Source organism: Crinia signifera, chromosome 8, assembly GCF_055691185.1.
Source record: "Crinia signifera chromosome 8, ASM5569118v1, whole genome shotgun sequence".
Classification (NCBI taxonomy): Eukaryota; Metazoa; Chordata; class Amphibia; order Anura; family Myobatrachidae; genus Crinia; species Crinia signifera.
The window spans coordinates 73,906,927-73,934,122 of record NC_139224.1 but is presented as its reverse complement, the minus strand read 5'-3'; the positions used below and the strand labels follow the sequence as shown (position 1 = coordinate 73,934,122).

General features: G+C 40.2%; 32 non-coding genes and 24 pseudogenes across 32 annotated transcripts; all 56 read left to right on the top strand.

Moving 5' to 3' along the window:
- Positions 1-107: 107 nt before the first annotated feature.
- LOC146033359 (5S ribosomal RNA) lies at positions 108-226 on the top strand. The gene has a single exon (XR_014458769.1). It is a non-coding gene; the product is annotated as a 5S ribosomal RNA (ribosomal RNA).
- A 345-nt stretch (positions 227-571) lies between these two features.
- LOC146034789 (5S ribosomal RNA) lies at positions 572-690 on the top strand. The gene has a single exon (XR_014460192.1). It is a non-coding gene; the product is annotated as a 5S ribosomal RNA (ribosomal RNA).
- A 345-nt stretch (positions 691-1,035) lies between these two features.
- LOC146027330 (5S ribosomal RNA) lies at positions 1,036-1,154 on the top strand. The gene has a single exon (XR_014454734.1). It is a non-coding gene; the product is annotated as a 5S ribosomal RNA (ribosomal RNA).
- Positions 1,155-1,498: 344 nt separating this feature from the next.
- LOC146034768 (5S ribosomal RNA) lies at positions 1,499-1,617 on the top strand. The gene has a single exon (XR_014460171.1). It is a non-coding gene; the product is annotated as a 5S ribosomal RNA (ribosomal RNA).
- A 345-nt stretch (positions 1,618-1,962) lies between these two features.
- LOC146033358 (5S ribosomal RNA) lies at positions 1,963-2,081 on the top strand. Its single transcript, XR_014458768.1, has one exon. It is a non-coding gene; the product is annotated as a 5S ribosomal RNA (ribosomal RNA).
- A 345-nt stretch (positions 2,082-2,426) lies between these two features.
- On the top strand, positions 2,427-2,545 carry LOC146028896 (5S ribosomal RNA; annotated as a pseudogene).
- A 345-nt stretch (positions 2,546-2,890) lies between these two features.
- On the top strand, positions 2,891-3,009 carry LOC146033357 (5S ribosomal RNA). The gene has a single exon (XR_014458767.1). It is a non-coding gene; the product is annotated as a 5S ribosomal RNA (ribosomal RNA).
- Positions 3,010-3,354: 345 nt separating this feature from the next.
- On the top strand, positions 3,355-3,473 carry LOC146028895 (5S ribosomal RNA; annotated as a pseudogene).
- Positions 3,474-3,818: 345 nt separating this feature from the next.
- Positions 3,819-3,937, top strand: LOC146028800 (5S ribosomal RNA; annotated as a pseudogene).
- A 345-nt stretch (positions 3,938-4,282) lies between these two features.
- Positions 4,283-4,401, top strand: LOC146034787 (5S ribosomal RNA). Its single transcript, XR_014460190.1, has one exon. It is a non-coding gene; the product is annotated as a 5S ribosomal RNA (ribosomal RNA).
- Positions 4,402-4,746: 345 nt separating this feature from the next.
- Positions 4,747-4,865, top strand: LOC146035184 (5S ribosomal RNA). Its single transcript, XR_014460587.1, has one exon. It is a non-coding gene; the product is annotated as a 5S ribosomal RNA (ribosomal RNA).
- Positions 4,866-5,209: 344 nt separating this feature from the next.
- On the top strand, positions 5,210-5,328 carry LOC146034767 (5S ribosomal RNA). Its single transcript, XR_014460170.1, has one exon. It is a non-coding gene; the product is annotated as a 5S ribosomal RNA (ribosomal RNA).
- A 345-nt stretch (positions 5,329-5,673) lies between these two features.
- On the top strand, positions 5,674-5,792 carry LOC146033356 (5S ribosomal RNA). The gene has a single exon (XR_014458765.1). It is a non-coding gene; the product is annotated as a 5S ribosomal RNA (ribosomal RNA).
- A 345-nt stretch (positions 5,793-6,137) lies between these two features.
- LOC146029232 (5S ribosomal RNA) lies at positions 6,138-6,256 on the top strand (annotated as a pseudogene).
- A 345-nt stretch (positions 6,257-6,601) lies between these two features.
- LOC146028192 (5S ribosomal RNA) lies at positions 6,602-6,720 on the top strand (annotated as a pseudogene).
- Positions 6,721-7,065: 345 nt separating this feature from the next.
- Positions 7,066-7,184, top strand: LOC146033355 (5S ribosomal RNA). Its single transcript, XR_014458764.1, has one exon. It is a non-coding gene; the product is annotated as a 5S ribosomal RNA (ribosomal RNA).
- A 345-nt stretch (positions 7,185-7,529) lies between these two features.
- LOC146028894 (5S ribosomal RNA) lies at positions 7,530-7,648 on the top strand (annotated as a pseudogene).
- Positions 7,649-7,993: 345 nt separating this feature from the next.
- LOC146027472 (5S ribosomal RNA) lies at positions 7,994-8,112 on the top strand. Its single transcript, XR_014454872.1, has one exon. It is a non-coding gene; the product is annotated as a 5S ribosomal RNA (ribosomal RNA).
- A 345-nt stretch (positions 8,113-8,457) lies between these two features.
- On the top strand, positions 8,458-8,576 carry LOC146028799 (5S ribosomal RNA; annotated as a pseudogene).
- A 345-nt stretch (positions 8,577-8,921) lies between these two features.
- On the top strand, positions 8,922-9,040 carry LOC146029072 (5S ribosomal RNA; annotated as a pseudogene).
- Positions 9,041-9,385: 345 nt separating this feature from the next.
- LOC146035183 (5S ribosomal RNA) lies at positions 9,386-9,504 on the top strand. The gene has a single exon (XR_014460586.1). It is a non-coding gene; the product is annotated as a 5S ribosomal RNA (ribosomal RNA).
- A 344-nt stretch (positions 9,505-9,848) lies between these two features.
- LOC146034766 (5S ribosomal RNA) lies at positions 9,849-9,967 on the top strand. The gene has a single exon (XR_014460169.1). It is a non-coding gene; the product is annotated as a 5S ribosomal RNA (ribosomal RNA).
- Positions 9,968-10,312: 345 nt separating this feature from the next.
- LOC146034591 (5S ribosomal RNA) lies at positions 10,313-10,431 on the top strand. The gene has a single exon (XR_014459995.1). It is a non-coding gene; the product is annotated as a 5S ribosomal RNA (ribosomal RNA).
- A 344-nt stretch (positions 10,432-10,775) lies between these two features.
- LOC146028893 (5S ribosomal RNA) lies at positions 10,776-10,894 on the top strand (annotated as a pseudogene).
- Positions 10,895-11,856: 962 nt separating this feature from the next.
- On the top strand, positions 11,857-11,975 carry LOC146033354 (5S ribosomal RNA). The gene has a single exon (XR_014458763.1). It is a non-coding gene; the product is annotated as a 5S ribosomal RNA (ribosomal RNA).
- Positions 11,976-12,320: 345 nt separating this feature from the next.
- LOC146028798 (5S ribosomal RNA) lies at positions 12,321-12,439 on the top strand (annotated as a pseudogene).
- A 345-nt stretch (positions 12,440-12,784) lies between these two features.
- On the top strand, positions 12,785-12,903 carry LOC146034590 (5S ribosomal RNA). Its single transcript, XR_014459994.1, has one exon. It is a non-coding gene; the product is annotated as a 5S ribosomal RNA (ribosomal RNA).
- Positions 12,904-13,247: 344 nt separating this feature from the next.
- Positions 13,248-13,366, top strand: LOC146028892 (5S ribosomal RNA; annotated as a pseudogene).
- A 957-nt stretch (positions 13,367-14,323) lies between these two features.
- LOC146033352 (5S ribosomal RNA) lies at positions 14,324-14,442 on the top strand. Its single transcript, XR_014458761.1, has one exon. It is a non-coding gene; the product is annotated as a 5S ribosomal RNA (ribosomal RNA).
- Positions 14,443-14,787: 345 nt separating this feature from the next.
- LOC146028797 (5S ribosomal RNA) lies at positions 14,788-14,906 on the top strand (annotated as a pseudogene).
- A 345-nt stretch (positions 14,907-15,251) lies between these two features.
- On the top strand, positions 15,252-15,370 carry LOC146034785 (5S ribosomal RNA). Its single transcript, XR_014460189.1, has one exon. It is a non-coding gene; the product is annotated as a 5S ribosomal RNA (ribosomal RNA).
- Positions 15,371-15,715: 345 nt separating this feature from the next.
- LOC146035181 (5S ribosomal RNA) lies at positions 15,716-15,834 on the top strand. Its single transcript, XR_014460585.1, has one exon. It is a non-coding gene; the product is annotated as a 5S ribosomal RNA (ribosomal RNA).
- Positions 15,835-16,178: 344 nt separating this feature from the next.
- Positions 16,179-16,297, top strand: LOC146034765 (5S ribosomal RNA). The gene has a single exon (XR_014460168.1). It is a non-coding gene; the product is annotated as a 5S ribosomal RNA (ribosomal RNA).
- A 345-nt stretch (positions 16,298-16,642) lies between these two features.
- On the top strand, positions 16,643-16,761 carry LOC146027402 (5S ribosomal RNA). The gene has a single exon (XR_014454805.1). It is a non-coding gene; the product is annotated as a 5S ribosomal RNA (ribosomal RNA).
- Positions 16,762-17,106: 345 nt separating this feature from the next.
- Positions 17,107-17,225, top strand: LOC146035180 (5S ribosomal RNA). Its single transcript, XR_014460584.1, has one exon. It is a non-coding gene; the product is annotated as a 5S ribosomal RNA (ribosomal RNA).
- A 344-nt stretch (positions 17,226-17,569) lies between these two features.
- On the top strand, positions 17,570-17,688 carry LOC146034762 (5S ribosomal RNA). Its single transcript, XR_014460166.1, has one exon. It is a non-coding gene; the product is annotated as a 5S ribosomal RNA (ribosomal RNA).
- Positions 17,689-18,033: 345 nt separating this feature from the next.
- On the top strand, positions 18,034-18,152 carry LOC146033350 (5S ribosomal RNA). The gene has a single exon (XR_014458760.1). It is a non-coding gene; the product is annotated as a 5S ribosomal RNA (ribosomal RNA).
- Positions 18,153-18,497: 345 nt separating this feature from the next.
- On the top strand, positions 18,498-18,616 carry LOC146028796 (5S ribosomal RNA; annotated as a pseudogene).
- Positions 18,617-18,961: 345 nt separating this feature from the next.
- LOC146034784 (5S ribosomal RNA) lies at positions 18,962-19,080 on the top strand. Its single transcript, XR_014460188.1, has one exon. It is a non-coding gene; the product is annotated as a 5S ribosomal RNA (ribosomal RNA).
- A 345-nt stretch (positions 19,081-19,425) lies between these two features.
- On the top strand, positions 19,426-19,544 carry LOC146035179 (5S ribosomal RNA). The gene has a single exon (XR_014460583.1). It is a non-coding gene; the product is annotated as a 5S ribosomal RNA (ribosomal RNA).
- Positions 19,545-19,888: 344 nt separating this feature from the next.
- LOC146034761 (5S ribosomal RNA) lies at positions 19,889-20,007 on the top strand. The gene has a single exon (XR_014460165.1). It is a non-coding gene; the product is annotated as a 5S ribosomal RNA (ribosomal RNA).
- Positions 20,008-20,352: 345 nt separating this feature from the next.
- LOC146035164 (5S ribosomal RNA) lies at positions 20,353-20,471 on the top strand. Its single transcript, XR_014460567.1, has one exon. It is a non-coding gene; the product is annotated as a 5S ribosomal RNA (ribosomal RNA).
- Positions 20,472-20,816: 345 nt separating this feature from the next.
- Positions 20,817-20,935, top strand: LOC146029303 (5S ribosomal RNA; annotated as a pseudogene).
- A 344-nt stretch (positions 20,936-21,279) lies between these two features.
- On the top strand, positions 21,280-21,398 carry LOC146029124 (5S ribosomal RNA; annotated as a pseudogene).
- A 345-nt stretch (positions 21,399-21,743) lies between these two features.
- On the top strand, positions 21,744-21,862 carry LOC146035126 (5S ribosomal RNA). The gene has a single exon (XR_014460530.1). It is a non-coding gene; the product is annotated as a 5S ribosomal RNA (ribosomal RNA).
- A 343-nt stretch (positions 21,863-22,205) lies between these two features.
- LOC146028271 (5S ribosomal RNA) lies at positions 22,206-22,324 on the top strand (annotated as a pseudogene).
- A 343-nt stretch (positions 22,325-22,667) lies between these two features.
- On the top strand, positions 22,668-22,786 carry LOC146028205 (5S ribosomal RNA; annotated as a pseudogene).
- Positions 22,787-23,131: 345 nt separating this feature from the next.
- Positions 23,132-23,250, top strand: LOC146029190 (5S ribosomal RNA; annotated as a pseudogene).
- A 347-nt stretch (positions 23,251-23,597) lies between these two features.
- Positions 23,598-23,716, top strand: LOC146027842 (5S ribosomal RNA; annotated as a pseudogene).
- A 345-nt stretch (positions 23,717-24,061) lies between these two features.
- Positions 24,062-24,180, top strand: LOC146029378 (5S ribosomal RNA; annotated as a pseudogene).
- Positions 24,181-24,525: 345 nt separating this feature from the next.
- LOC146028647 (5S ribosomal RNA) lies at positions 24,526-24,644 on the top strand (annotated as a pseudogene).
- A 345-nt stretch (positions 24,645-24,989) lies between these two features.
- LOC146028244 (5S ribosomal RNA) lies at positions 24,990-25,108 on the top strand (annotated as a pseudogene).
- Positions 25,109-25,453: 345 nt separating this feature from the next.
- Positions 25,454-25,572, top strand: LOC146034893 (5S ribosomal RNA). Its single transcript, XR_014460297.1, has one exon. It is a non-coding gene; the product is annotated as a 5S ribosomal RNA (ribosomal RNA).
- Positions 25,573-25,917: 345 nt separating this feature from the next.
- Positions 25,918-26,036, top strand: LOC146028795 (5S ribosomal RNA; annotated as a pseudogene).
- A 345-nt stretch (positions 26,037-26,381) lies between these two features.
- On the top strand, positions 26,382-26,500 carry LOC146034631 (5S ribosomal RNA). Its single transcript, XR_014460036.1, has one exon. It is a non-coding gene; the product is annotated as a 5S ribosomal RNA (ribosomal RNA).
- Positions 26,501-26,845: 345 nt separating this feature from the next.
- Positions 26,846-26,964, top strand: LOC146029331 (5S ribosomal RNA; annotated as a pseudogene).
- The last annotated feature ends 232 nt before the right edge of the window (positions 26,965-27,196 follow it).

Below are 27,196 nucleotides of genomic sequence, written 5' to 3'. Positions count from 1 at the left end.
CATTACCTACACATGATTTTTTTCAGTAAGCCAATACAGTTAGGAAACTTTTTTATTAGCTTACCTGCTGATAGGAGTAGAAGAGGGCAAAAAAGTGCCTGTATCTCACCTACAGCCATACCACATTGGATAGGCCCAATCTCGTCTGATCTTGGAAGCTAAGCAGTGTTGGGCCTGGTTAGTACTTGGGTGGGAGACCACATGGGAACGCCAGGTGCTGTAGGTTTTTTCACATTACTGGCAAATTGTTTTTATTCTCTAGCTATTTAAATTGGAAACTTTTTCTTTTTATTGCCAGTACAGACATTTGGAAGAGGTCAAACAGACACAATAGCCATCACCTAACGACTTACCACACTGTTTAGGCCCAATTCCAACTGCTTTTGGCAGCTAAACAGTGTTGAGCCTCTTTAGTAGTTTAATGTAAGACCCCCTGCTAATATCATGTCCTGTAGGACTTTTTACATTACCAACACATGATATTTTTCAGTAAGCCAATACAGTTAGGAAACTTTTTTATTAGCTTACCTGGTGATAGAAGTAGAAGAGGGCAAAAAAGTGCCTGTATCTCACCTACAGCCATACCACATTGGATAGGCCCAATCTCGTCTGATCTTGGAAGCTAAGCAGTGTTGGGCCTGGTTAGTACTTGGGTGGGAGACCACATGGGATCACCAGGTGCTGTAGGTTTTTTCCCATTACTGGCAAATTGTTTTTATTCTCTAGCTATTTAAATTGGAAACTTTTTCTTTTTATTGCCAATACAGACATGTGGGAGAGGTCAAACAGACACAATAGCCATCACCTAAAGACTTACCACACTGTTTAGGCCCAATTCCAACTGCGTTTGGCAGCTAAACAGTGTTGAGCCTCTTTAGTAGTTTAATTTAAGACCCCCTGCTAATATAATGTCCTGTAGGTCTTTTTACATTACCTACACATGATTTTTTTCAGTAAGCCAATACACTTAGGAAACTTTATTATTAGCTTACCTGGTGATAGAAGTAGAAGTGGGCAAAAAAGTGCTTGTATCTCACCTACAGCCATACCACATTGGATAGGCCCAATCTCGTCTGATCTTAGAAGCTAAGCAGTGTTGGGCTTGGTTAGTACTTGGGTGGGAGACCACATGGGAACACCAGGTGCTGTAGGTTTTTTCACATTACTGGCAAATTGTTTTTATTCTCTAGCTATTTAAATTGGAAACTTTTTCTTTTTATTGCCAGCACAGACATTTGGAAGAGGTCAAACAGACACAATAGCCATCACCTAAAGACTTACCACACTGTTTAGTCCAAATTCCAACTGCTTTTGGCAGCTAAACAGTGTTGAGCCTCTTTAGTAGTTTAATTTAAGACCCCCTGCTAATATAATGTCCTGTAGGTCTTTTTACATTACCTACACATGATTTTTTTCAGTAAGCCAATACAGTTAGGAAACTTTTTTATTAGTTTACCTGGTGATCGAAGTAGAAGGGTGCAAAAAGTGCCTGTATCTCACCTACAGCCATACCACATTGGATAGGCCCAATCTCATCTGATCTTGGAAGCTAAGCAGTGTTGGGCCTGGTTAGTACTTGGGTGGGATACCACATGGGAACACCAGGTGCTGAAGGTTTTTTCACATTACTGGCAAATTGTTTTTATTCTCTAGCTATTTAAATTGGAAACTTTTTCTTTTTATTGCCAGCACTGACATTTGGAAGAGGTCAAACAGACACAATAGCCATCACCTAAAGACTTACCACACTGTTTACGCCTAATTCCATCTGCTTTTGGCAGCTAAACAGTGTTGAGCCTCTTTAGTAGTTTTATTTAAGACCCCCTGCTAATATCATGTCCCGTAGGTCTTTTTACATTACCAACACATGATTTTTTTCAGTAAGCCAATACAGTTAGGAAACTTTTTTATTAGCTTACCTGCTGATAGGAGTAGAAGAGGGCAAAAAAGTGCCTGTATCTCACCTACAGCCATACCACATTGGATAGGCCCAATCTCGTCTGATCTTGGAAGCTAAGCAGTGTTGGGCCTGGTTAGTACTTGGGTGGGAGACCACATGGGAACGCCAGGTGCTGTAGGTTTTTTCACATTACTGGCAAATTGTTTTTATTCTCTAGCTATTTAAATTGGAAACTTTTTCTTTTTATTGCCAGTACAGACATTTGGAAGAGGTCAAACAGACACAATAGCCATCACCTAACGACTTACCACACTGTTTAGGCCCAATTCCAACTGCTTTTGGCAGCTAAACAGTGTTGAGCATCTTTTGTAGTTTAATTTAAGACCCCCTGCTAATATCATGTCCTGTAGGTATTTTTACATTACCAACACATGATTTTTTTCAGTAAGCCAATACAGTTAGGAAACTTTTTTATTAGCTATCCTGGTGATAGAAGTAGAAGTGGGCAAAAAAGTGCCTGTATCTCACCTACAGCCATACTACATTGGATAGGCCCAATTCCGTCTGATCTTAGAAGCTAAGCAGTGTTGGGCTTGGTTAGTACTTGGGTGGGAGACCACATGGGAACACGAGGTGCTGTAGGTTTTTTCACATTACTGGCAAATTGTTTTTATTCTCTAGCTATTTAAATTGGAAACTTTTTCTTTTTATTGCCAGCACAGACATTTGGAAGAGGTCAAACAGACACAATAGCCATCACCTAAAGACTTACCACACTGTTTAGTCCCAATTCCAACTGCTTTTGGCAGCTAAACAGTGTTGAGCCTCTTTAGTAGTTTAATTTAAGACCCCCTGCTAATATAATGTCCTGTAGGTCTTTTTACATTACCTACACATGATTTTTTTCAGTAAGCCAATACAGTTAGGAAACTTTTTTATTAGCTTACCTGCTGATAGGAGTAGAAGAGGGCAAAAAAGTGCCTGTATCTCACCTACAGCCATACCACATTGGATAGGCCCAATCTCGTCTGATCTTGGAAGCTAAGCAGTGTTGGGCCTGGTTAGTACTTGGGTGGGAGACCACATGGGAACGCCAGGTGCTGTAGGTTTTTTCACATTACTGGCAAATTGTTTTTATTCTCTAGCTATTTAAATTGGAAACTTTTTCTTTTTATTGCCAGTACAGACATTTGGAAGAGGTCAAACAGACACAATAGCCATCACCTAACGACTTACCACACTGTTTAGGCCCAATTCCAACTGCTTTTGGCAGCTAAACAGTGTTGAGCATCTTTTGTAGTTTAATTTAAGACCCCCTGCTAATATCATGTCCTGTAGGTATTTTTACATTACCAACACATGATTTTTTTCAGTAAGCCAATACAGTTAGGAAACTTTTTTATTAGCTTACCTGGTGATAGAAGTAGAAGAGGGCAAAAAAGTGCCTGTATCTCACCTACAGCCATACTACATTGGATAGGCCCAATTCCGTCTGATCTTAGAAGCTAAGCAGTGTTGGGCTTGGTTAGTACTTGGGTGGGAGACCACATGGGAACACGAGGTGCTGTAGGTTTTTTCACATTACTGGCAAATTGTTTTTATTCTCTAGCTATTTAAATTGGAAACTTTTTCTTTTTATTGCCAGCACAGACATTTGGAAGAGGTCAAACAGACACAATAGCCATCACCTAAAGACTTACCACACTGTTTAGTCCCAATTCCAACTGCTTTTGGCAGCTAAACAGTGTTGAGCCTCTTTAGTAGTTTAATTTAAGACCCCCTGCTAATATAATGTCCTGTAGGTCTTTTTACATTACCTACACATGATTTTTTTCAGTAAGCCAATACAGTTAGGAAACTTTTTTATTAGCTATCCTGGTGATAGAAGTAGAAGAGGGCAAAAAAGTGCCTGTATCTCACCTACAGCCATACCACATTGGATAGGCCCAATTTCGTCTGATCTTAGAAGCTAAGCAGTGTTGGGCTTGGTTAGTACTTGGGTGGGAGACCACATGGGAACACGAGGTGCTGTAGGTTTTTTCACATTACTGGCAAATTGTTTTTATTCTCTAGCTATTTAAATTGGAAAATTTTTCTTTTTATTGCCAGCACAGACATTTGGAAAAGGTCAAACAGACACAATAGCCATCACCTAAAGAGTTACCACACTGTTTAGGCCCAATTCCAACTGCTTTTGGCAGCTAAACAGTGTTGAGCCTCTTTAGTAGTTTAATGTAAGACCCCCTGCTAATATCATGTCCTGTAGGACTTTTTACATTACCAACACATGATTTTTTTCAGTAAGCCAATACAGTTAGGAAACTTTTTTATTAGCTTACCTGGTGATAGAAGTAGAAGAGGGCAAAAAAGTGCCTGTATCTCACCTACAGCCATACCACATTGGATAGGCCCAATCTCGTCTGATCTTGGAAGCTAAGCAGTGTTGGGCCTGGTTAGTACTTGGGTGGGAGACCACATGGGATCACCAGGTGCTGTAGGTTTTTTCCCATTACTGGCAAATTGTTTTTATTCTCTAGCTATTTAAATTGGAAACTTTTTCTTTTTATTGCCAATACAGACATGTGGGAGAGGTCAAACAGACACAATAGCCATCACCTAAAGACTTACCACACTGTTTAGGCCCAATTCCAACTGCGTTTGGCAGCTAAACAGTGTTGAGCCTCTTTAGTAGTTTAATTTAAGACCCCCTGCTAATATAATGTCCTGTAGGTCTTTTTACATTACCTACACATGATTTTTTTCAGTAAGCCAATACACTTAGGAAACTTTTTTATTAGCTTACCTGGTGATAGAAGTAGAAGTGGGCAAAAAAGTGCTTGTATCTCACCTACAGCCATACCACATTGGATAGGCCCAATCTCGTCTGATCTTAGAAGCTAAGCAGTGTTGGGCTTGGTTAGTACTTGGGTGGGAGACCACATGGGAACACCAGGTGCTGTAGGTTTTTTCACATTACTGGCAAATTGTTTTTATTCTCTAGCTATTTAAATTGGAAACTTTTTCTTTTTATTGCCAGCACAGACATTTGGAAGAGGTCAAACAGACACAATAGCCATCACCTAAAGACTTACCACACTGTTTAGTCCAAATTCCAACTGCTTTTGGCAGCTAAACAGTGTTGAGCCTCTTTAGTAGTTTAATTTAAGACCCCCTGCTAATATAATGTCCTGTAGGTCTTTTTACATTACCTACACATGATTTTTTTCAGTAAGCCAATACAGTTAGGAAACTTTTTTATTAGCTTACCTGGTGATCGAAGTAGAAGGGTGCAAAAAGTGCCTGTATCTCACCTACAGCCATACCACATTGGATAGGCCCAATCTCATCTGATCTTGGAAGCTAAGCAGTGTTGGGCCTGGTTAGTACTTGGGTGGGATACCACATGGGAACACCAGGTGCTGAAGGTTTTTTCACATTACTGGCAAATTGTTTTTATTCTCTAGCTATTTAAATTGGAAACTTTTTCTTTTTATTGCCAGCACTGACATTTGGAAGAGGTCAAACAGACACAATAGCCATCACCTAAAGACTTACCACACTGTTTACGCCTAATTCCATCTGCTTTTGGCAGCTAAACAGTGTTGAGCCTCTTTAGTAGTTTTATTTAAGACCCCCTGCTAATATCATGTCCCGTAGGTCTTTTTACATTACCAACACATGATTTTTTTCAGTAAGCCAATACAGTTAGGAAACTTTTTTATTAGCTTACCTGCTGATAGGAGTAGAAGAGGGCAAAAAAGTGCCTGTATCTCACCTACAGCCATACCACATTGGATAGGCCCAATCTCGTCTGATCTTGGAAGCTAAGCAGTGTTGGGCCTGGTTAGTACTTGGGTGGGAGACCACATGGGAACGCCAGGTGCTGTAGGTTTTTTCACATTACTGGCAAATTGTTTTTATTCTCTAGCTATTTAAATTGGAAACTTTTTCTTTTTATTGCCAGTACAGACATTTGGAAGAGGTCAAACAGACACAATAGCCATCACCTAACGACTTACCACACTGTTTAGGCCCAATTCCAACTGCTTTTGGCAGCTAAACAGTGTTGAGCATCTTTTGTAGTTTAATTTAAGACCCCCTGCTAATATCATGTCCTGTAGGTATTTTTACATTACCAACACATGATTTTTTTCAGTAAGCCAATACAGTTAGGAAACTTTTTTATTAGCTATCCTGGTGATAGAAGTAGAAGTGGGCAAAAAAGTGCCTGTATCTCACCTACAGCCATACTACATTGGATAGGCCCAATTCCGTCTGATCTTAGAAGCTAAGCAGTGTTGGGCTTGCTTAGTACTTAGGTGGGAGACCACATGGGAACACGAGGTGCTGTAGGTTTTTTCACATTACTGGCAAATTGTTTTTATTCTCTAGCTATTTAAATTGGAAACTTTTTCTTTTTATTGCCAGCACAGACATTTGGAAGAGGTCAAACAGACACAATAGCCATCACCTAAAGACTTACCACACTGTTTAGTCCCAATTCCAACTGCTTTTGGCAGCTAAACAGTGTTGAGCCTCTTTAGTAGTTTAATTTAAGACCCCCTGCTAATATAATGTCCTGTAGGTCTTTTTACATTACCTACACATGATTTTTTTCAGTAAGCCAATACAGTTAGGAAACTTTTTTATTAGCTTACCTGCTGATAGGAGTAGAAGAGGGCAAAAAAGTGCCTGTATCTCACCTACAGCCATACCACATTGGATAGGCCCAATCTCGTCTGATCTTGGAAGCTAAGCAGTGTTGGGCTTGCTTAGTACTTAGGTGGGAGACCACATGGGAACACGAGGTGCTGTAGGTTTTTTCACATTACTGGCAAATTGTTTTTATTCTCTAGCTATTTAAATTGGAAACTTTTTCTTTTTATTGCCAGCACAGACATTTGGAAGAGGTCAAACAGACACAATAGCCATCACCTAAAGACTTACCACACTGTTTAGTCCCAATTCCAACTGCTTTTGGCAGCTAAACAGTGTTGAGCCTCTTTAGTAGTTTAATTTAAGACCCCCTGCTAATATAATGTCCTGTAGGTCTTTTTACATTACCTACACATGATTTTTTTCAGTAAGCCAATACAGTTAGGAAACTTTTTTATTAGCTTACCTGCTGATAGGAGTAGAAGAGGGCAAAAAAGTGCCTGTATCTCACCTACAGCCATACCACATTGGATAGGCCCAATCTCGTCTGATCTTGGAAGCTAAGCAGTGTTGGGCCTGGTTAGTACTTGGGTGGGAGACCACATGGGAACGCCAGGTGCTGTAGGTTTTTTCACATTACTGGCAAATTGTTTTTATTCTCTAGCTATTTAAATTGGAAACTTTTTCTTTTTATTGCCAGTACAGACATTTGGAAGAGGTCAAACAGACACAATAGCCATCACCTAACGACTTACCACACTGTTTAGGCCCAATTCCAACTGCTTTTGGCAGCTAAACAGTGTTGAGCATCTTTTGTAGTTTAATTTAAGACCCCCTGCTAATATCATGTCCTGTAGGTATTTTTACATTACCAACACATGATTTTTTTCAGTAAGCCAATACAGTTAGGAAACTTTTTTATTAGCTATCCTGGTGATAGAAGTAGAAGTGGGCAAAAAAGTGCCTGTATCTCACCTACAGCCATACTACATTGGATAGGCCCAATTCCGTCTGATCTTAGAAGCTAAGCAGTGTTGGGCTTGGTTAGTACTTGGGTGGGAGACCACATGGGAACACGAGGTGCTGTAGGTTTTTTCACATTACTGGCAAATTGTTTTTATTCTCTAGCTATTTAAATTGGAAACTTTTTTTTTTTATTGCCAGCACAGACATTTGGAAGAGGTCAAACAGACACAATAGCCATCACCTAAAGACTTACCACACTGTTTAGTCCCAATTCCAACTGCTTTTGGCAGCTAAACAGTGTTGAGCCTCTTTAGTAGTTTAATTTAAGACCCCCTGCTAATATAATGTCCTGTAGGTCTTTTTACATTACCTACACATGATTTTTTTCAGTAAGCCAATACAGTTAGGAAACTTTTTTATTAGCTTACCTGCTGATAGGAGTAGAAGAGGGCAAAAAAGTGCCTGTATCTCACCTACAGCCATACCACATTGGATAGGCCCAATCTCGTCTGATCTTGGAAGCTAAGCAGTGTTTGGCCTGGTTAGTACTTGGGTGGGAGACCACATGGGAACGCCAGGTGCTGTAGGTTTTTTCACATTACTGGCAAATTGTTTTTATTCTCTAGCTATTTAAATTGGAAACTTTTTCTTTTTATTGCCAGTACAGACATTTGGAAGAGGTCAAACAGACACAATAGCCATCACCTAACGACTTACCACACTGTTTAGGCCCAATTCCAACTGCTTTTGGCAGCTAAACAGTGTTGAGCATCTTTTGTAGTTTAATTTAAGACCCCCTGCTAATATCATGTCCTGTAGGTATTTTTACATTACCAACACATGATTTTTTTCAGTAAGCCAATACAGTTAGGAAACTTTTTTATTAGCTATCCTGGTGATAGAAGTAGAAGAGGGCAAAAAAGTGCCTGTATCTCACCTACAGCCATACCACATTGGATAGGCCCAATTTCGTCTGATCTTAGAAGCTAAGCAGTGTTGGGCTTGGTTAGTACTTGGGTGGGAGACCACATGGGAACACGAGGTGCTGTAGGTTTTTTCACATTACTGGCAAATTGTTTTTATTCTCTAGCTATTTAAATTGGAAACTTTTTCTTTTTATTGCCAGCACAGACATTTGGAAAAGGTCAAACAGACACAATAGCCATCACCTAAAGAGTTACCACACTGTTTAGGCCCAATTCCAACTGCTTTTGGCAGCTAAACAGTGTTGAGCCTCTTTAGTAGTTTAATGTAAGACCCCCTGCTAATATCATGTCCTGTAGGACTTTTTACATTACCAACACATGATTTTTTTCAGTAAGCCAATACAGTTAGGAAACTTTTTTATTAGCTTACCTGGTGATAGAAGTAGAAGAGGGCAAAAAAGTGCCTGTATCTCACCTACAGCCATACCACATTGGATAGGCCCAATCTCGTCTGATCTTGGAAGCTAAGCAGTGTTGGGCCTGGTTAGTACTTGGGTGGGAGATTACATGGGGTCACCAGGTGCTGTAGGTTTTTTCCCATTACTGGCAAATTGTTTTTATTCTCTAGCTATTTAAATTGGAAACTTTTTCTTTTTATTGCCAATACAGACATGTGGGAGAGGTCAAACAGACACAATAGCCATCACCTAAAGACTTACCACACTGTTTAGGCCCAATTCCAACTGCGTTTGGCAGCTAAACAGTGTTGAGCCTCTTTAGTAGTTTAATTTAAGACCCCCTGCTAATATAATGTCCTGTAGGTCTTTTTACATTACCTACACATGATTTTTTTCAGTAAGCCAATACACTTAGGAAACTTTTTTATTAGCTTACCTGGTGATAGAAGTAGAAGTGGGCAAAAAAGTGCTAGTATCTCACCTACAGCCATACCACATTGGATAGGCCCAATCTCGTCTGATCTTAGAAGCTAAGCAGTGTTGGGCTTGGTTAGTACTTGGGTGGGAGACCACATGGGAACACCAGGTGCTGTAGGTTTTTTCACATTACTGGCAAATTGTTTTTATTCTCTAGCTATTTAAATTGGAAACTTTTTCTTTTTATTGCCAGCACAGACATTTGGAAGAGGTCAAACAGACACAATAGCCATCACCTAAAGACTTACCACACTGTTTAGTCCAAATTCCAACTGCTTTTGGCAGCTAAACAGTGTTGAGCCTCTTTAGTAGTTTAATTTAAGACCCCCTGCTAATATAATGTCCTGTAGGTCTTTTTACATTACCTACACATGATTTTTTTCAGTAAGCCAATACAGTTAGGAAACTTTTTTATTAGCTTACCTGGTGATCGAAGTAGAAGGGTGCAAAAAGTGCCTGTATCTCACCTACAGCCATACCACATTGGATAGGCCCAATCTCATCTGATCTTGGAAGCTAAGCAGTGTTGGGCCTGGTTAGTACTTGGGTGGGATACCACATGGGAACACCAGGTGCTGAAGGTTTTTTCACATTACTGGCAAATTGTTTTTATTCTCTAGCTATTTAAATTGGAAACTTTTTCTTTTTATTGCCAGCACTGACATTTGGAAGAGGTCAAACAGACACAATAGCCATCACCTAAAGACTTACCACACTGTTTACGCCTAATTCCATCTGCTTTTGGCAGCTAAACAGTGTTGAGCCTCTTTAGTAGTTTTATTTAAGACCCCCTGCTAATATCATGTCCCGTAGGTCTTTTTACATTACCAACACATGATTTTTTTCAGTAAGCCAATACAGTTAGGAAACTTTTTTATTAGCTTACCTGCTGATAGGAGTAGAAGAGGGCAAAAAAGTGCCTGTATCTCACCTACAGCCATACCACATTGGATAGGCCCAATCTCGTCTGATCTTGGAAGCTAAGCAGTGTTGGGCCTGGTTAGTATTTGGGTGGGAGACCACATGGGAACGCCAGGTGCTGTAGGTTTTTTCACATTACTGGCAAATTGTTTTTATTCTCTAGCTATTTAAATTGGAAACTTTTTCTTTTTATTGCCAGTACAGACATTTGGAAGAGGTCAAACAGACACAATAGCCATCACCTAACGACTTACCACACTGTTTAGGCCCAATTCCAACTGCTTTTGGCAGCTAAACAGTGTTGAGCATCTTTTGTAGTTTAATTTAAGACCCCTGCTAATATCATGTCCTGTAGGTATTTTTACATTACCAACACATGATTTTTTTCAGTAAGCCAATACAGTTAGGAAACTTTTTTAATAGCTATCCTGGTGATAGAAGTAGAAGTGGGCAAAAAAGTGCCTGTATCTCACCTACAGCCATACTACATTGGATAGGCCCAATTCCGTCTGATCTTAGAAGCTAAGCAGTGTTGGGCTTGGTTAGTACTTGGGTGGGAGACCACATGGGAACACGAGGTGCTGTAGGTTTTTTCACATTACTGGCAAATTGTTTTTATTCTCTAGCTATTTAAATTGGAAACTTTTTCTTTTTATTGCCAGCACAGACATTTGGAAGAGGTCAAACAGACACAATAGCCATCACCTAAAGACTTACCACACTATTTAGTCCCAATTCCAACTGCTTTTGGCAGCTAAACAGTGTTGAGCCTCTTTAGTAGTTTAATTTAAGACCCCCTGCTAATATAATGTCCTGTAGGTCTTTTTACATTACCTACACATGATTTTTTTCAGTAAGCCAATACAGTTAGGAAACTTTTTTAGGTACTTATGTAGTATCTGGGCTGCCGATTTCTAAATCGGGTCGGATCGGGAGATCGCATCGCATCGCATGCGACCATGCGATTCGATGCGATGCGATGCGATGCGATGACCCGATTTTTCCATAGGAATCAATGTTAAAATGGACTGAGTCCATTTTAACATGGAATTCAATGGGAAAAATGGGTCCTTTTCATACCCCTACTATCCAAGTGGGCATGGAGTTGGATATAAACCTGTGGCGAGCGTAGCGAGCCACCGAGCCCGAAGCGTGGCGAGCGAAGCGAGCCCCGCGAGGGGACGAATACCGTCCCCTCGCGGGGCTCGCTTCGCTCGCCACGCTTCGGGCTCGGTGGCTCGCTACGCTCGCCACAGGTTTATTTCCAACTCCATGCCCACTTGGATAGTAGGGGTATGAAAAGGACCCATTTTTCCATAGGAATCATTTTAACATTGATTCCTATGGAAAAATCGGGTCATCGCATCCGATATCGGATGCGATGCGATGCGATGCGATGCGATGCGATATCGCATCGCATCGCATCTGATTGTATGCCTTAACTTAAGGCATACAATCAAAAAATCGGCAGCCCAGATACTACATAAGTACCCTTTTTTATTAGCTTACCTGCTGATAGGAGTAGAAGAGGGCAAAAAAGTGCCTGTATCTCACCTACAGCCATACCACATTGGATAGGCCCAATCTCGTCTGATCTTGGAAGCTAAGCAGTGTTGGGCCTGGTTAGTACTTGGGTGGGAGACCACATGGGAACGCCAGGTGCTGTAGGTTTTTTCACATTACTGGCAAATTGTTTTTATTCTCTAGCTATTTAAATTGGAAACTTTTTCTTTTTATTGCCAGTACAGACATTTGGAAGAGGTCAAACAGACACAATAGCCATCACCTAACGACTTACCACACTGTTTAGGCCCAATTCCAACTGCTTTTGGCAGCTAAACAGTGTTGAGCATCTTTTGTAGTTTAATTTAAGACCCCCTGCTAATATCATGTCCTGTAGGTATTTTTACATTACCAACACATGATTTTTTTCAGTAAGCCAATACAGTTAGGAAACTTTTTTATTAGCTATCCTGGTGATAGAAGTAGAAGAGGGCAAAAAAGTGCCTGTATCTCACCTACAGCCATACCACATTGGATAGGCCCAATTTCGTCTGATCTTAGAAGCTAAGCAGTGTTGGGCTTGGTTAGTACTTGGGTGGGAGACCACATGGGAACACGAGGTGCTGTAGGTTTTTTCACATTACTGGCAAATTGTTTTTATTCTCTAGCTATTTAAATTGGAAACTTTTTCTTTTTATTGCCAGCACAGACATTTGGAAAAGGTCAAACAGACACAATAGCCATCACCTAAAGAGTTACCACACTGTTTAGGCCCAATTCCAACTGCTTTTGGCAGCTAAACAGTGTTGAGCCTCTTTAGTAGTTTAATGTAAGACCCCCTGCTAATATCATGTCCTGTAGGACTTTTTACATTACCAACACATGATTTTTTTCAGTAAGCCAATACAGTTAGGAAACTTTTTTATTAGCTTACCTGGTGATAGAAGTAGAAGAGGGCAAAAAAGTGCCTGTATCTCACCTACAGCCATACCACATTGGATAGGCCCAATCTCGTCTGATCTTGGAAGCTAAGCAGTGTTGGGCCTGGTTAGTATTTGGGTGGGAGACCACATGGGAACGCCAGGTGCTGTAGGTTTTTTCACATTACTGGCAAATTGTTTTTATTCTCTAGCTATTTAAATTGGAAACTTTTTCTTTTTATTGCCAGTACAGACATTTGGAAGAGGTCAAACAGACACAATAGCCATCACCTAACGACTTACCACACTGTTTAGGCCCAATTCCAACTGCTTTTGGCAGCTAAACAGTGTTGAGCATCTTTTGTAGTTTAATTTAAGACCCCTGCTAATATCATGTCCTGTAGGTATTTTTACATTACCAACACATGATTTTTTTCAGTAAGCCAATACAGTTAGGAAACTTTTTTAATAGCTATCCTGGTGATAGAAGTAGAAGTGGGCAAAAAAGTGCCTGTATCTCACCTACAGCCATACTACATTGGATAGGCCCAATTCCGTCTGATCTTAGAAGCTAAGCAGTGTTGGGCTTGGTTAGTACTTGGGTGGGAGACCACATGGGAACACGAGGTGCTGTAGGTTTTTTCACATTACTGGCAAATTGTTTTTATTCTCTAGCTATTTAAATTGGAAACTTTTTCTTTTTATTGCCAGCACAGACATTTGGAAGAGGTCAAACAGACACAATAGCCATCACCTAAAGACTTACCACACTATTTAGTCCCAATTCCAACTGCTTTTGGCAGCTAAACAGTGTTGAGCCTCTTTAGTAGTTTAATTTAAGACCCCCTGCTAATATAATGTCCTGTAGGTCTTTTTACATTACCTACACATGATTTTTTTCAGTAAGCCAATACAGTTAGGAAACTTTTTTAGGTACTTATGTAGTATCTGGGCTGCCGATTTCTAAATCGGGTCGGATCGGGAGATCGCATCGCATCGCATGCGACCATGCGATTCGATGCGATGCGATGCGATGCGATGACCCGATTTTTCCATAGGAATCAATGTTAAAATGGACTGAGTCCATTTTAACATGGAATTCAATGGGAAAAATGGGTCCTTTTCATACCCCTACTATCCAAGTGGGCATGGAGTTGGATATAAACCTGTGGCGAGCGTAGCGAGCCACCGAGCCCGAAGCGTGGCGAGCGAAGCGAGCCCCGCGAGGGGACGAATACCGTCCCCTCGCGGGGCTCGCTTCGCTCGCCACGCTTCGGGCTCGGTGGCTCGCTACGCTCGCCACAGGTTTATTTCCAACTCCATGCCCACTTGGATAGTAGGGGTATGAAAAGGACCCATTTTTCCATAGGAATCATTTTAACATTGATTCCTATGGAAAAATCGGGTCATCGCATCCGATATCGGATGCGATGCGATGCGATGCGATGCGATATCGCATCGCATCGCATCTGATTGTATGCCTTAACTTAAGGCATACAATCAAAAAATCGGCAGCCCAGATACTACATAAGTACCCTTTTTTATTAGCTTACCTGCTGATAGGAGTAGAAGAGGGCAAAAAAGTGCCTGTATCTCACCTACAGCCATACCACATTGGATAGGCCCAATCTCGTCTGATCTTGGAAGCTAAGCAGTGTTGGGCCTGGTTAGTACTTGGGTGGGAGACCACATGGGAACGCCAGGTGCTGTAGGTTTTTTCACATTACTGGCAAATTGTTTTTATTCTCTAGCTATTTAAATTGGAAACTTTTTCTTTTTATTGCCAGTACAGACATTTGGAAGAGGTCAAACAGACACAATAGCCATCACCTAACGACTTACCACACTGTTTAGGCCCAATTCCAACTGCTTTTGGCAGCTAAACAGTGTTGAGCATCTTTTGTAGTTTAATTTAAGACCCCCTGCTAATATCATGTCCTGTAGGTATTTTTACATTACCAACACATGATTTTTTTCAGTAAGCCAATACAGTTAGGAAACTTTTTTATTAGCTATCCTGGTGATAGAAGTAGAAGAGGGCAAAAAAGTGCCTGTATCTCACCTACAGCCATACCACATTGGATAGGCCCAATTTCGTCTGATCTTAGAAGCTAAGCAGTGTTGGGCTTGGTTAGTACTTGGGTGGGAGACCACATGGGAACACGAGGTGCTGTAGGTTTTTTCACATTACTGGCAAATTGTTTTTATTCTCTAGCTATTTAAATTGGAAACTTTTTCTTTTTATTGCCAGCACAGACATTTGGAAAAGGTCAAACAGACACAATAGCCATCACCTAAAGAGTTACCACACTGTTTAGGCCCAATTCCAACTGCTTTTGGCAGCTAAACAGTGTTGAGCCTCTTTAGTAGTTTAATGTAAGACCCCCTGCTAATATCATGTCCTGTAGGACTTTTTACATTACCAACACATGATTTTTTTCAGTAAGCCAATACAGTTAGGAAACTTTTTTAATAGCTTACCTGGTGATAGAAGTAGAAGAGGGCAAAAAAGTGCCTGTATCTCACCTACAGCCATACCACATTGGATAGGCCCAATCTCGTCTGATCTTGGAAGCTAAGCAGTGTTGGGCCTGGTTAGTACTTGGGTGGGAGACCACATGGGATCACCAGGTGCTGTAGGTTTTTTCCCATTACTGGCAAATTGTTTTTATTCTCTAGCTATTTAAATTGGAAACTTTTTCTTTTTATTGCCAATACAGACATGTGGGAGAGGTCAAACAGACACAATAGCCATCACCTAAAGACTTACCACACTGTTTAGGCCCAATTCCAACTGCGTTTGGCAGCTAAACAGTGTTGAGCCTCTTTAGTAGTTTAATTTAAGACCCCCTGCTAATATAATGTCCTGTAGGTCTTTTTACATTACCTACACATGATTTTTTTCAGTAAGCCAATACACTTAGGAAACTTTTTTATTAGCTTACCTGGTGATAGAAGTAGAAGTGGGCAAAAAAGTGCTTGTATCTCACCTACAGCCATACCACATTGGATAGGCCCAATCTCGTCTGATCTTAGAAGCTAAGCAGTGTTGGGCTTGGTTAGTACTTGGGTGGGAGACCACATGGGAACACCAGGTGCTGTAGGTTTTTTCACATTACTGGCAAATTGTTTTTATTCTCTAGCTATTTAAATTGGAAACTTTTTCTTTTTATTGCCAGCACAGACATTTGGAAGAGGTCAAACAGACACAATAGCCATCACCTAAAGACTTACCACACTGTTTAGTCCAAATTCCAACTGCTTTTGGCAGCTAAACAGTGTTGAGCCTCTTTAGTAGTTTAATTTAAGACCCCCTGCTAATATAATGTCCTGTAGGTCTTTTTACATTACCTACACATGATTTTTTTCAGTAAGCCAATACAGTTAGGAAACTTTTTTATTAGCTTACCTGGTGATCGAAGTAGAAGGGTGCAAAAAGTGCCTGTATCTCACCTACAGCCATACCACATTGGATAGGCCCAATCTCATCTGATCTTGGAAGCTAAGCAGTGTTGGGCCTGGTTAGTACTTGGGTGGGATACCACATGGGAACACCAGGTGCTGAAGGTTTTTTCACATTACTGGCAAATTGTTTTTATTCTCTAGCTATTTAAATTGGAAACTTTTTCTTTTTATTGCCAGCACTGACATTTGGAAGAGGTCAAACAGACACAATAGCCATCACCTAAAGACTTACCACACTGTTTACGCCTAATTCCATCTGCTTTTGGCAGCTAAACAGTGTTGAGCCTCTTTAGTAGTTTTATTTAAGACCCCCTGCTAATATCATGTCCCGTAGGTCTTTTTACATTACCAACACATGATTTTTTTCAGTAAGCCAATACAGTTAGGAAACTTTTTTATTAGCTTACCTGCTGATAGGAGTAGAAGAGGGCAAAAAAGTGCCTGTATCTCACCTACAGCCATACCACATTGCATAGGCCCAATCTCGTCTGATCTTGGAAGCTAAGCAGTGTTGGGCCTGGTTAGTACTTGGGTGGGAGACCACATGGGATCACCAGGTGCTGTAGGTTTTTTCCCATTACTGGCAAATTGTTTTTATTCTCTAGCTATTTAAATTGGAAACTTTTTCTTTTTATTGCCAATACAGACATGTGGGAGAGGTCAAACAGACACAATAGCCATCACCTAAAGACTTACCACACTGTTTAGGCCCAATTCCAACTGCGTTTGGCAGCTAAACAGTGTTGAGCCTCTTTAGTAGTTTAATTTAAGACCCCCTGCTAATATAATGTCCTGTAGGTCTTTTTACATTACCTACACATGATTTTTTTCAGTAAGCCAATACACTTAGGAAACTTTTTTATTAGCTTACCTGGTGATAGAAGTAGAAGTGGGCAAAAAAGTGCTTGTATCTCACCTACAGCCATACCACATTGGATAGGCCCAATCTCGTCTGATCTTAGAAGCTAAGCAGTGTTGGGCTTGGTTAGTACTTGGGTGGGAGACCACATGGGAACACCAGGTGCTGTAGGTTTTTTCACATTACTGGCAAATTGTTTTTATTCTCTAGCTATTTAAATTGGAAACTTTTTCTTTTTATTGCCAGCACAGACATTTGGAAGAGGTCAAACAGACACAATAGCCATCACCTAAAGACTTACCACACTGTTTAGTCCAAATTCCAACTGCTTTTGGCAGCTAAACAGTGTTGAGCCTCTTTAGTAGTTTAATTTAAGACCCCCTGCTAATATAATGTCCTGTAGGTCTTTTTACATTACCTACACATGATTTTTTTCAGTAAGCCAATACAGTTAGGAAACTTTTTTATTAGCTTACCTGGTGATCGAAGTAGAAGGGTGCAAAAAGTGCCTGTATCTCACCTACAGCCATACCACATTGGATAGGCCCAATCTCATCTGATCTTGGAAGCTAAGCAGTGTTGGGCCTGGTTAGTACTTGGGTGGGATACCACATGGGAACACCAGGTGCTGAAGGTTTTTTCACATTACTGGCAAATTGTTTTTATTCTCTAGCTATTTAAATTGGAAACTTTTTCTTTTTATTGCCAGCACTGACATTTGGAAGAGGTCAAACAGACACAATAGCCATCACCTAAAGACTTACCACACTGTTTACGCCTAATTCCATCTGCTTTTGGCAGCTAAACAGTGTTGAGCCTCTTTAGTAGTTTTATTTAAGACCCCCTGCTAATATCATGTCCCGTAGGTCTTTTTACATTACCAACACATGATTTTTTTCAGTAAGCCAATACAGTTAGGAAACTTTTTTATTAGCTTACCTGCTGATAGGAGTAGAAGAGGGCAAAAAAGTGCCTGTATCTCACCTACAGCCATACCACATTGGATAGGCCCAATCTCGTCTGATCTTGGAAGCTAAGCAGTGTTGGGCCTGGTTAGTACTTGGGTGGGAGACCACATGGGAACGCCAGGTGCTGTAGGTTTTTTCACATTACTGGCAAATTGTTTTTATTCTCTAGCTATTTAAATTGGAAACTTTTTCTTTTTATTGCCAGTACAGACATTTGGAAGAGGTCAAACAGACACAATAGCCATCACCTAACGACTTACCACACTGTTTAGGCCCGATTCCAACTGCTTTTGGCAGCTAAACAGTGTTGAGCATCTTTTGTAGTTTAATTTAAGACCCCCTGCTAATATCATGTCCTGTAGGTATTTTTACATTACCAACACATGATTTTTTTCAGTAAGCCAATACAGTTAGGAAACTTTTTTATTAGCTATCCTGGTGATAGAAGTAGAAGAGGGCAAAAAAGTGCCTGTATCTCACCTACAGCCATACCACATTGGATAGGCCCAATTTCGTCTGATCTTAGAAGCTAAGCAGTGTTGGGCTTGGTTAGTACTTGGGTGGGAGACCACATGGGAACACGAGGTGCTGTAGGTTTTTTCACATTACTGGCAAATTGTTTTTATTCTCTAGCTATTTAAATTGGAAACTTTTTCTTTTTATTGCCAGCACAGACATTTGGAAAAGGTCAAACAGACACAATAGCCATCACCTAAAGAGTTACCACACTGTTTAGGCCCAATTCCAACTGCTTTTGGCAGCTAAACAGTGTTGAGCCTCTTTAGTAGTTTAATGTAAGACCCCCTGCTAATATCATGTCCTGTAGGACTTTTTACATTACCAACACATGATTTTTTTCAGTAAGCCAATACAGTTAGGAAACTTTTTTATTAGCTTACCTGGTGATAGAAGTAGAAGAGGGCAAAAAAGTGCCTGTATCTCACCTACAGCCATACCACATTGGATAGGCCCAATCTCGTCTGATCTTGGAAGCTAAGCAGTGTTGGGCCTGGTTAGTACTTGGGTGGGAGACCACATGGGATCACCAGGTGCTGTAGGTTTTTTCCCATTACTGGCAAATTGTTTTTATTCTCTAGCTATTTAAATTGGAAACTTTTTCTTTTTATTGCCAATACAGACATGTGGGAGAGGTCAAACAGACACAATAGCCATCACCTAAAGACTTACCACACTGTTTAGGCCCAATTCCAACTGCGTTTGGCAGCTAAACAGTGTTGAGCCTCTTTAGTAGTTTAATTTAAGACCCCCTGCTAATATAATGTCCTGTAGGTCTTTTTACATTACCAACACATGATTTTTTTCAGTAAGCCAATACACTTAGGAAACTTTTTTATTAGCTTACCTGGTGATAGAAGTAGAAGTGGGCAAAAAAGTGCTTGTATCTCACCTACAGCCATACCACATTGGATAGGCCCAATCTCGTCTGATCTTAGAAGCTAAGCAGTGTTGGGCTTGGTTAGTACTTGGGTGGGAGACCACATGGGAACACCAGGTGCTGTAGGTTTTTTCACATTACTGGCAAATTGTTTTTATTCTCTAGCTATTTAAATTGGAAACTTTTTCTTTTTATTGCCAGCACAGACATTTGGAAGAGGTCAAACAGACACAATAGCCATCACCTAAAGACTTACCACACTGTTTAGTCCAAATTCCAACTGCTTTTGGCAGCTAAACAGTGTTGAGCCTCTTTAGTAGTTTAATTTAAGACCCCCTGCTAATATAATGTCCTGTAGGTCTTTTTACATTACCTACACATGATTTTTTTCAGTAAGCCAATACAGTTAGGAAACTTTTTTATTAGCTTACCTGGTGATCGAAGTAGAAGAGGGCAAAAAGTGCCTGTATCTCACCTACAGCCATACCACATTGGATAGGCCCAATCTCATCTGATCTTGGAAGCTAAGCAGTGTTGGGCCTGGTTAGTACTTGGGTGGGATACCACATGGGAACACCAGGTGCTGAAGGTTTTTTCACATTACTGGCAAATTGTTTTTATTCTCTAGCTATTTAAATTGGAAACTTTTTCTTTTTATTGCCAGCACTGACATTTGGAAGAGGTCAAACAGACACAATAGCCATCACCTAAAGACTTACCACACTGTTTACGCCTAATTCCATCTGCTTTTGGCAGCTAAACAGTGTTGAGCCTCTTTAGTAGTTTTATTTAAGACCCCCTGCTAATATCATGTCCCGTAGGTCTTTTTACATTACCAACACATGATTTTTTTCAGTAAGCCAATACAGTTAGGAAACTTTTTTATTAGCTTACCTGGTGATAGAAGTAGAAGATGGCAAAAATGTTCCTGTATCTCACCTACAGCCATACCACATTGGATAGGCCCAATCTCGTCTGATCTTGGAAGCTAAGCAGTGTTGGGCCTGGTTAGTACTTGGGTGGGAGACCACATGGGAACACCAGCTGCTGTAGGTTTTTTCACATTACTGGCAAATTGTTTTTATTCTCTAGCTATTTAAATTGGAAACTTTTTCTTTTTATTGCCAGTACAGACATTTGGAAGAGGTCAAACAGACACAATAGCCATCACCTAACGACTTACCACACTGTTTAGGCCCAATTCCAACTGCTTTTGGCAGCTAAACAGTGTTGAGCATCTTTTGTATTTTAATTTAAGACCCCCTGCTAATATCATGTCCTGTAGGTATTTTTACATTACCAACACATGATTTTTTTCAGTAAGCCAATACAGTTAGGAAACTTTTTTATTAGCTATCCTGGTGATAGAAGTAGAAGAGGGCAAAAAAGTGCCTGTATCTCACCTACAGCCATACCACATTGGATAGGCCCAATTTCGTCTGATCTTAGAAGCTAAGCAGTGTTGGGCTTGGTTAGTACTTGGGTGGGAGACCACATGGGAACACGAGGTTCTGTAGGTTTTTTCACATTACTGGCAAATTGTTTTTATTCTCTAGCTATTTAAATTGGAAATTTTTTCTTTTTATTGCCAGCACAGACATTTGGAAGAGGTCAAACAGACACAATAGCCATCACCTAAAGACTTACCACACTGTTTAGTCCCAATTCCAACTGCTTTTGGCAGCTAAACAGTGTTGAGCCTCTTTAGTAGTTTAATTTAAGACCCCCTGCTAATATAATGTCCTGTAGGTCTTTTTACATTACCAACACATGATTTTTTTTCAGTAAGCCAATACACTTAATAAACTTTTTTATTAGCTTACCTGGTGATAGAAGTAGAAGTGGGCAAAAGTGCCTGTATCTCACCTACAGCCATACCACATTAGATAGGCCCAATCTCGTCTGATTTTGGAAGCTTAGCAGTGTTGGGCCTGGTTAGTACTTGGGTGGGAGACCACATGGGAACATCAGGTGCTGTTGGTTTTTTCACATTACTGGCAAATTGTTTTTATTCTCTAGCTATTTAAATTGGAAACTTTTTCTTTTTATTGCCAGCACAGACATTTGGAAGAGGTCAAACAGACACAATAGCCATCACCTAAAGACTTACCACACTGTTTAGTCCCAATTCCAACTGCTTTTGGCAGCTAAACAGTGTTGAGCCTCTTTAGTAGTTTAATTTAAGACCCCCTGCTAATAGCATGTTCTGTAGGACTTTTTACATTACCAACACATGATTTTTTTCAGTAAGCCAATACAGTTAGGAAACTTTTTTATTAGCTTACCTGCTGATAGGAGTATAAGAGGGCAAAAAAGTGCCTGTATCTCACCTACAGCCATACCACATTGGATAGGCCCAATCTCGTCTGTTCTTGGAAGCTAAGCAGTGTTGGGCCTGGTTAGTACTTGGGTGGGAGACCACATGGGAACAACAGGTGCTGTAGGTTTTTTCACATTACTGACAAATTGTTTTTATTCTCTAGCTATTTAAATTGGAAACCTTTTCATTTTATTGCCAGCACAGACATTTGGAAGAGGTCAAACAGACACAATAGCCATCACCTAAAGACTTTCCACACTGTTTAGGCCCAATTCCAACTGCGTTTGGCAGCTAAACAGTGTTGAGCCTCTTTAGTAGTTTAATTTAAGACCCCCTGCTAATATCATGTCCTGTAGGTCTTTTTACATTACCTACACATGATTTTTTTCAGTAAGCCAATACACTTAGGAAACTTTTTTATTAGCTTACCTGGTGATAGAAGTAGAAGTGGGCAAAAGTGCCTGTATCTCACCTACAGCCATACCACATTAGATAGGCCCAATCTCGTCTGATCTTGGAAGGTTAGCAGTGTTGGGCCTGGTTAGTACTTGGGTGGGAGACCACATGGGAACACCAGGTGCTGTAGGTTTTTTCACATTACTGGCAAATTGTTTTTATTCTCTAGCTATTTAAATTGGAAACTTTTTCTTTTTATTGCCAGTACAGACATTTGGAAGAGGTCAAACAGACACAATAGCCATCACCTAACGACTTACCACACTGTTTAGGCCCAATTCCAACTGCTTTTGGCAGCTAAACAGTGTTGAGCATCTTTTGTATTTTAATTTAAGACCCCCTGCTAATATAATGTCCTGTAGGTCTTTTTACATTACCTACACATGATTTTTTTCAGTAAGCCAATACACTTAATAAACTTTTTTATTAGCTTACCTGGTGATAGAAGTAGAAGTGGGCAAAAGTGCCTGTATCTCACCTACAGCCATACCACATTAGATAGGCCCAATCTCGTCTGATCTTGGAAGCTTAGCAGTGTTGGGCCTGGTTAGTACTTGGGTGGGAGACCACATGGGAACATCAGGTGCTGTAGGTTTTTTCACATTACTGGCAAATTGTTTTTATTCTCTAGCTATTTAAATTGGAAACCTTTTCTTTTTATTGCCAGCACAGACATTTGGAAGAGGTCAAACAGACACAATAGCCATCACCTAAAGACTTACCACACTGTTTAGGCCCAATTCCAACTGCGTTTGGCAGCTAAACAGTGTTGAGCCTCTTTAGTAGTTTAATTTAAGACCCCCTGCTAATATCATGTCCTGTAGGTATTTTTACATTACCAACACATGATTTTTTTCAGTAAGCCAATACAGTTAGGAAACTTTTTTATTAGCTATCCTGGTGATAGAAGTAGAAGAGGGCAAAAAAGTGCCTGTATCTCACCTACAGCCATACCATATTGGATAGGCCCAATTACGTCTGATCTTAGAAGCTAAGCAGTGTTGAGCTTGGTTAGTACTTGGGTGGGAGACCACATGGGAACACCAGGTGCTGTAGGTTTTTTCACATTACTGGCAAATTGTTTTTATTCTCTAGCTATTTAAATTGAAAACTTTTTCTTTTTATTGCCAGCACAGACATTTGGAAGAGGTCAAACAGACACAGTAGCCATCACCTAAAGACTTACCACACTGTTTAGTCCTAATTCCAACTGCTTTTGGCAGCTAAACAGTGTTGAGCCTCTTTAGTAGTGTAATTTAAGACCCCCTGCTAATATAATGTCCTGTAGGACTTTTTACATTACCAACACATGATTTTTTTTTCAGTAAGCCAATACAGTTAGGAAACTTTTTTATTAGCTTACCTGCTGATAGGAGTAGAAGAGGGCAAAAAAGTGCCTGTATCTCACCTACAGCCATACCACATTGGATAGGCCCAATCTCGTCTGGTCTTGGAAGCTTAGCAGTGTTGGGCCTGGTTAGTACTTAGGTGGGAGACCACATGGGAACACCAGGTGCTGTAGGTTTTTTCACATTACTGGCAAATTGTTTTTATTCTCTAGCTATTTAAATTGGAAACTTTTTCTTTTTATTACCAGTACAGACATTTGGAAGAGGTCAAACAGACACAATAGCCATCACCTAACGACTTACCACACTGTGTAGGCCCAATTCCAACTGCGTTTGGCAGCTAAACAGTGTTGAGCCTCTTTAGTAGTTTAATTTAAGACCCCCTGCTAATATAATGTCCTATAGGTCTTTTTACATTACCTACACATGATTTTTTTCAGTAAGCCAATACACTTAGGAAACTTTTTTATTAGCTTACCTGGTGATAGAAGTAGAAGTGGGCAAAAAAGTGCCTGTATCTCACCTACAGCTATAACACATTGGATAGGCCCAATCTTGTCTGATCTTAGAAGCTAAGCAGTGTTGGGCTTGGTTAGTACTTGGGTGGGAGACCACATGGGAACATCAGGTGCTGTAGGTTTTTTCACATTACTGGCAAATTGTTTTTATTCTCTAGCTTTTTAAATTGGAAACTTTTTCTTTTTATTGCCAGCACAGACATTTGGAAGAGGTCAAACAGACACAATAGCCATCACCTAAAGACTTACCACACTGTTTAGTCCCAATTCCAACTGCTTTTGGCAGCTAAACAGTGTGGAGCCTTTTTAGTAGTTTAATTTAAGACCCCCTGCTAATATCCTGTTCTGTAGGACTTTTTACATTACCAACACAAGATTTTTTTCAGTAAGCCAATACAGTTAGGAAACTTTTTTATTAGCTATCCTGGTGATAGAAGTAGAAGAGGGCAAAAAAGTGCCTGTATCTCACCTACAGCCATACCACATTGGATAGGCCCAATTTCGTCTGATCTTAGAAGCTAAGCAGTGTTGGGCTTGGTTAGTACTTGGATGGGAGACCACATGGGAACACGAGGTGCTGTAGGTTTTTTCACATTACTGGCAAATTGTTTTTATTCTCTAGCTATTTAAATTGGAAACTTTTTCTTTTTATTGCCAGCACAGACATTTGGAAAAGGTGAAACAGACACAATAGCCATCACCTAAAGAGTTACCACACTGTTTAGGCCCAATTCCAACTGCTTTTGGCAGCTAAACAGTGTTGAGCCTCTTTAGTAGTTTAATGTAAGACCCCCTGCTAATATAATGTCCTGTAGGTCTTTTTACATTACCTACACATGATTTTTTTCAGTAAGCCAATACACTTGGGAAACTTTTTTATTAGCTTACCTGGTGATAGAAGTAGAAGTGGGCAAAAAAGTGCCTGTATCTCACCTACAGCCATACCACATTGGATAGGCCCAATCTCGTCTGATCTTAGAAGCTAAGCAGTGTTGGGCTTGGTTAGTACTTGGGTGGGAGACCACATGGAAACACCAGGTGCTGTAGGTTTTTTCACATTACTGGCAAATTGTTTTTATTCTCTAGCTATTTAAATTGGAAACTTTTTCTTTTTATTGCCAGCACAGACATTTGGAAGAGGTCAAACAGACACAATAGCCATCACCTAAAGACTTACCACACTGTTTAGTCCCAATTCCAACTGCTTTTGGCAGCTAAACAGTGTTGAGCCTCTTTAGTAGTTTAATTTAAGACCCCCTGCTAATATCATGTTCTGTAGGACTTTTTACATTACCAACACATGATTTTTTTCAGTAAGCCAATACAGTTAGGAAACTTTTTTATTAGCTTACCTGCTGATAGGAGTAGAAGAGGGCAAAAAAGTGCCTGTATCTCACCTACAGCCATACAACATTGGATAGGCCCAATCTCGTCTGATCTTGGAAGCTAAGCAGTGTTGGGCCTGGTTAGTACTTGGGTGGGAGACCACATGGGAACACCAGGTGCTGTAGGTTTTTTCACATTACTGGCAAATTGTTTTTATTCTCTAGCTATTTAAATTGGAAACTTTTTCTTTTTATTGCCAGTACAGACATTTGGAAGAGGTCAAACAGACACAATAGCCATCACCTAACGACTTACCACACTGTTTAGGCCCAATTCCAACTGCTTTTGGCAGCTAAACAGTGTTGAGCATCTTTTGTAGTTTAATTTAAGACCCCCTGCTAATATCATGTCCTGTAGGTATTTTTACATTACCAACACATGATTTTTTTCAGTAAGCCAATACAGTTAGGAAACTTTTTTATTAGCTATCCTGGTGATAGAAGTAGAAGAGGGCAAAAAAGTGCCTGCATCTCACCTACAGCCATACCACATTGGATAGGCCCAATTTCGTCTGATCTTAGAAGCTAAGCAGTGTTGGGCTTGGTTAGTACTTGGGTGGGAGACCACATGGGAACACGAGGTGCTGTAGGTTTTTTCACATTACTGGCAAATTGTTTTTATTCTCTAGCTATTTAAATTGGAAACTATTTCTTTTTATTGCCAGGACAGACATTTGGAAGAGGTCAAACAGACACAATAGCCATCACCTAAAGACTTACCACACTGTTTAGTCCCAATTCCAACTGCTTTTGGCAGCTAAACAGTGTTGAGCCTCTTTAGTTGTTTAATTTAAGACCCCCTGCTAATATCATGTCCTGTAGGACTTTTTACATTACCAACACATGATTTTTTTCAGTAAGCCAATACAGTTAGGAAACTTTTTTATTAGCTTACCTGCTGATAGGAGTAGAAGAGGGCAAAAAAGTGCCTGTATCTCACCTACAGCCATACCACATTGGATAGTCCCAATCTCGTCTGATCTTGGAAGCTAAGCAGTGTTGGGCCTGGTTAGTACTTGGGTGGGAGACCACATGGGAACACGAGGTGCTGTAGGTTTTTTCACATTACTGGCAAATTGTTTTTATTCTCTAGCTATTTAAATTGGAAACTTTTTCTTTTTATTGCCAGCACAGACATTTGGAAAAGGTCAAACAGACACAATAGCCATCACCTAAAGAGTTACCACACTGTTTAGGCCCAATTCCAACTGCTTTTGGCAGCTAAACAGTGTTGAGCCTCTTTAGTAGTTTAATGTAAGACCCCCTGCTAATATCATGTCCTGTAGGACTTTTTACATTACCAACACATGATTTTTTTCAGTAAGCCAATACAGTTAGGAAACTTTTTTATTAGCTTACCTGGTGATAGAAGTAGAAGAGGGCAAAAAAGTGCCTGTATCTCACCTACAGCCATACCACATTGGATAGGCCCAATTTCGTCTGATCTTAGAAGCTAAGCAGTGTTGGGCTTGGTTAGTACTTGGGTGAGAGACCACATGGGAACACGAGGTGCTGTAGGTTTTTTCACATTACTGGCAAATTGTTTTTATTCTCTAGCTATTTAAATTGGAAACTTTTTCTTTTTATTGCCAGCACAGACATTTGGAAGAGGTCAAACAGACACAATAGCCATCACCTAACGACTTACCACACTGTTTAGGCCCAATTCCAACTGCGTTTGGCAGCTAAACAGTGTTGAGCCTCTTTAGTAGTTTAATTTAAGACCCCCTGCTAATATAATGTCCTGTAGGTC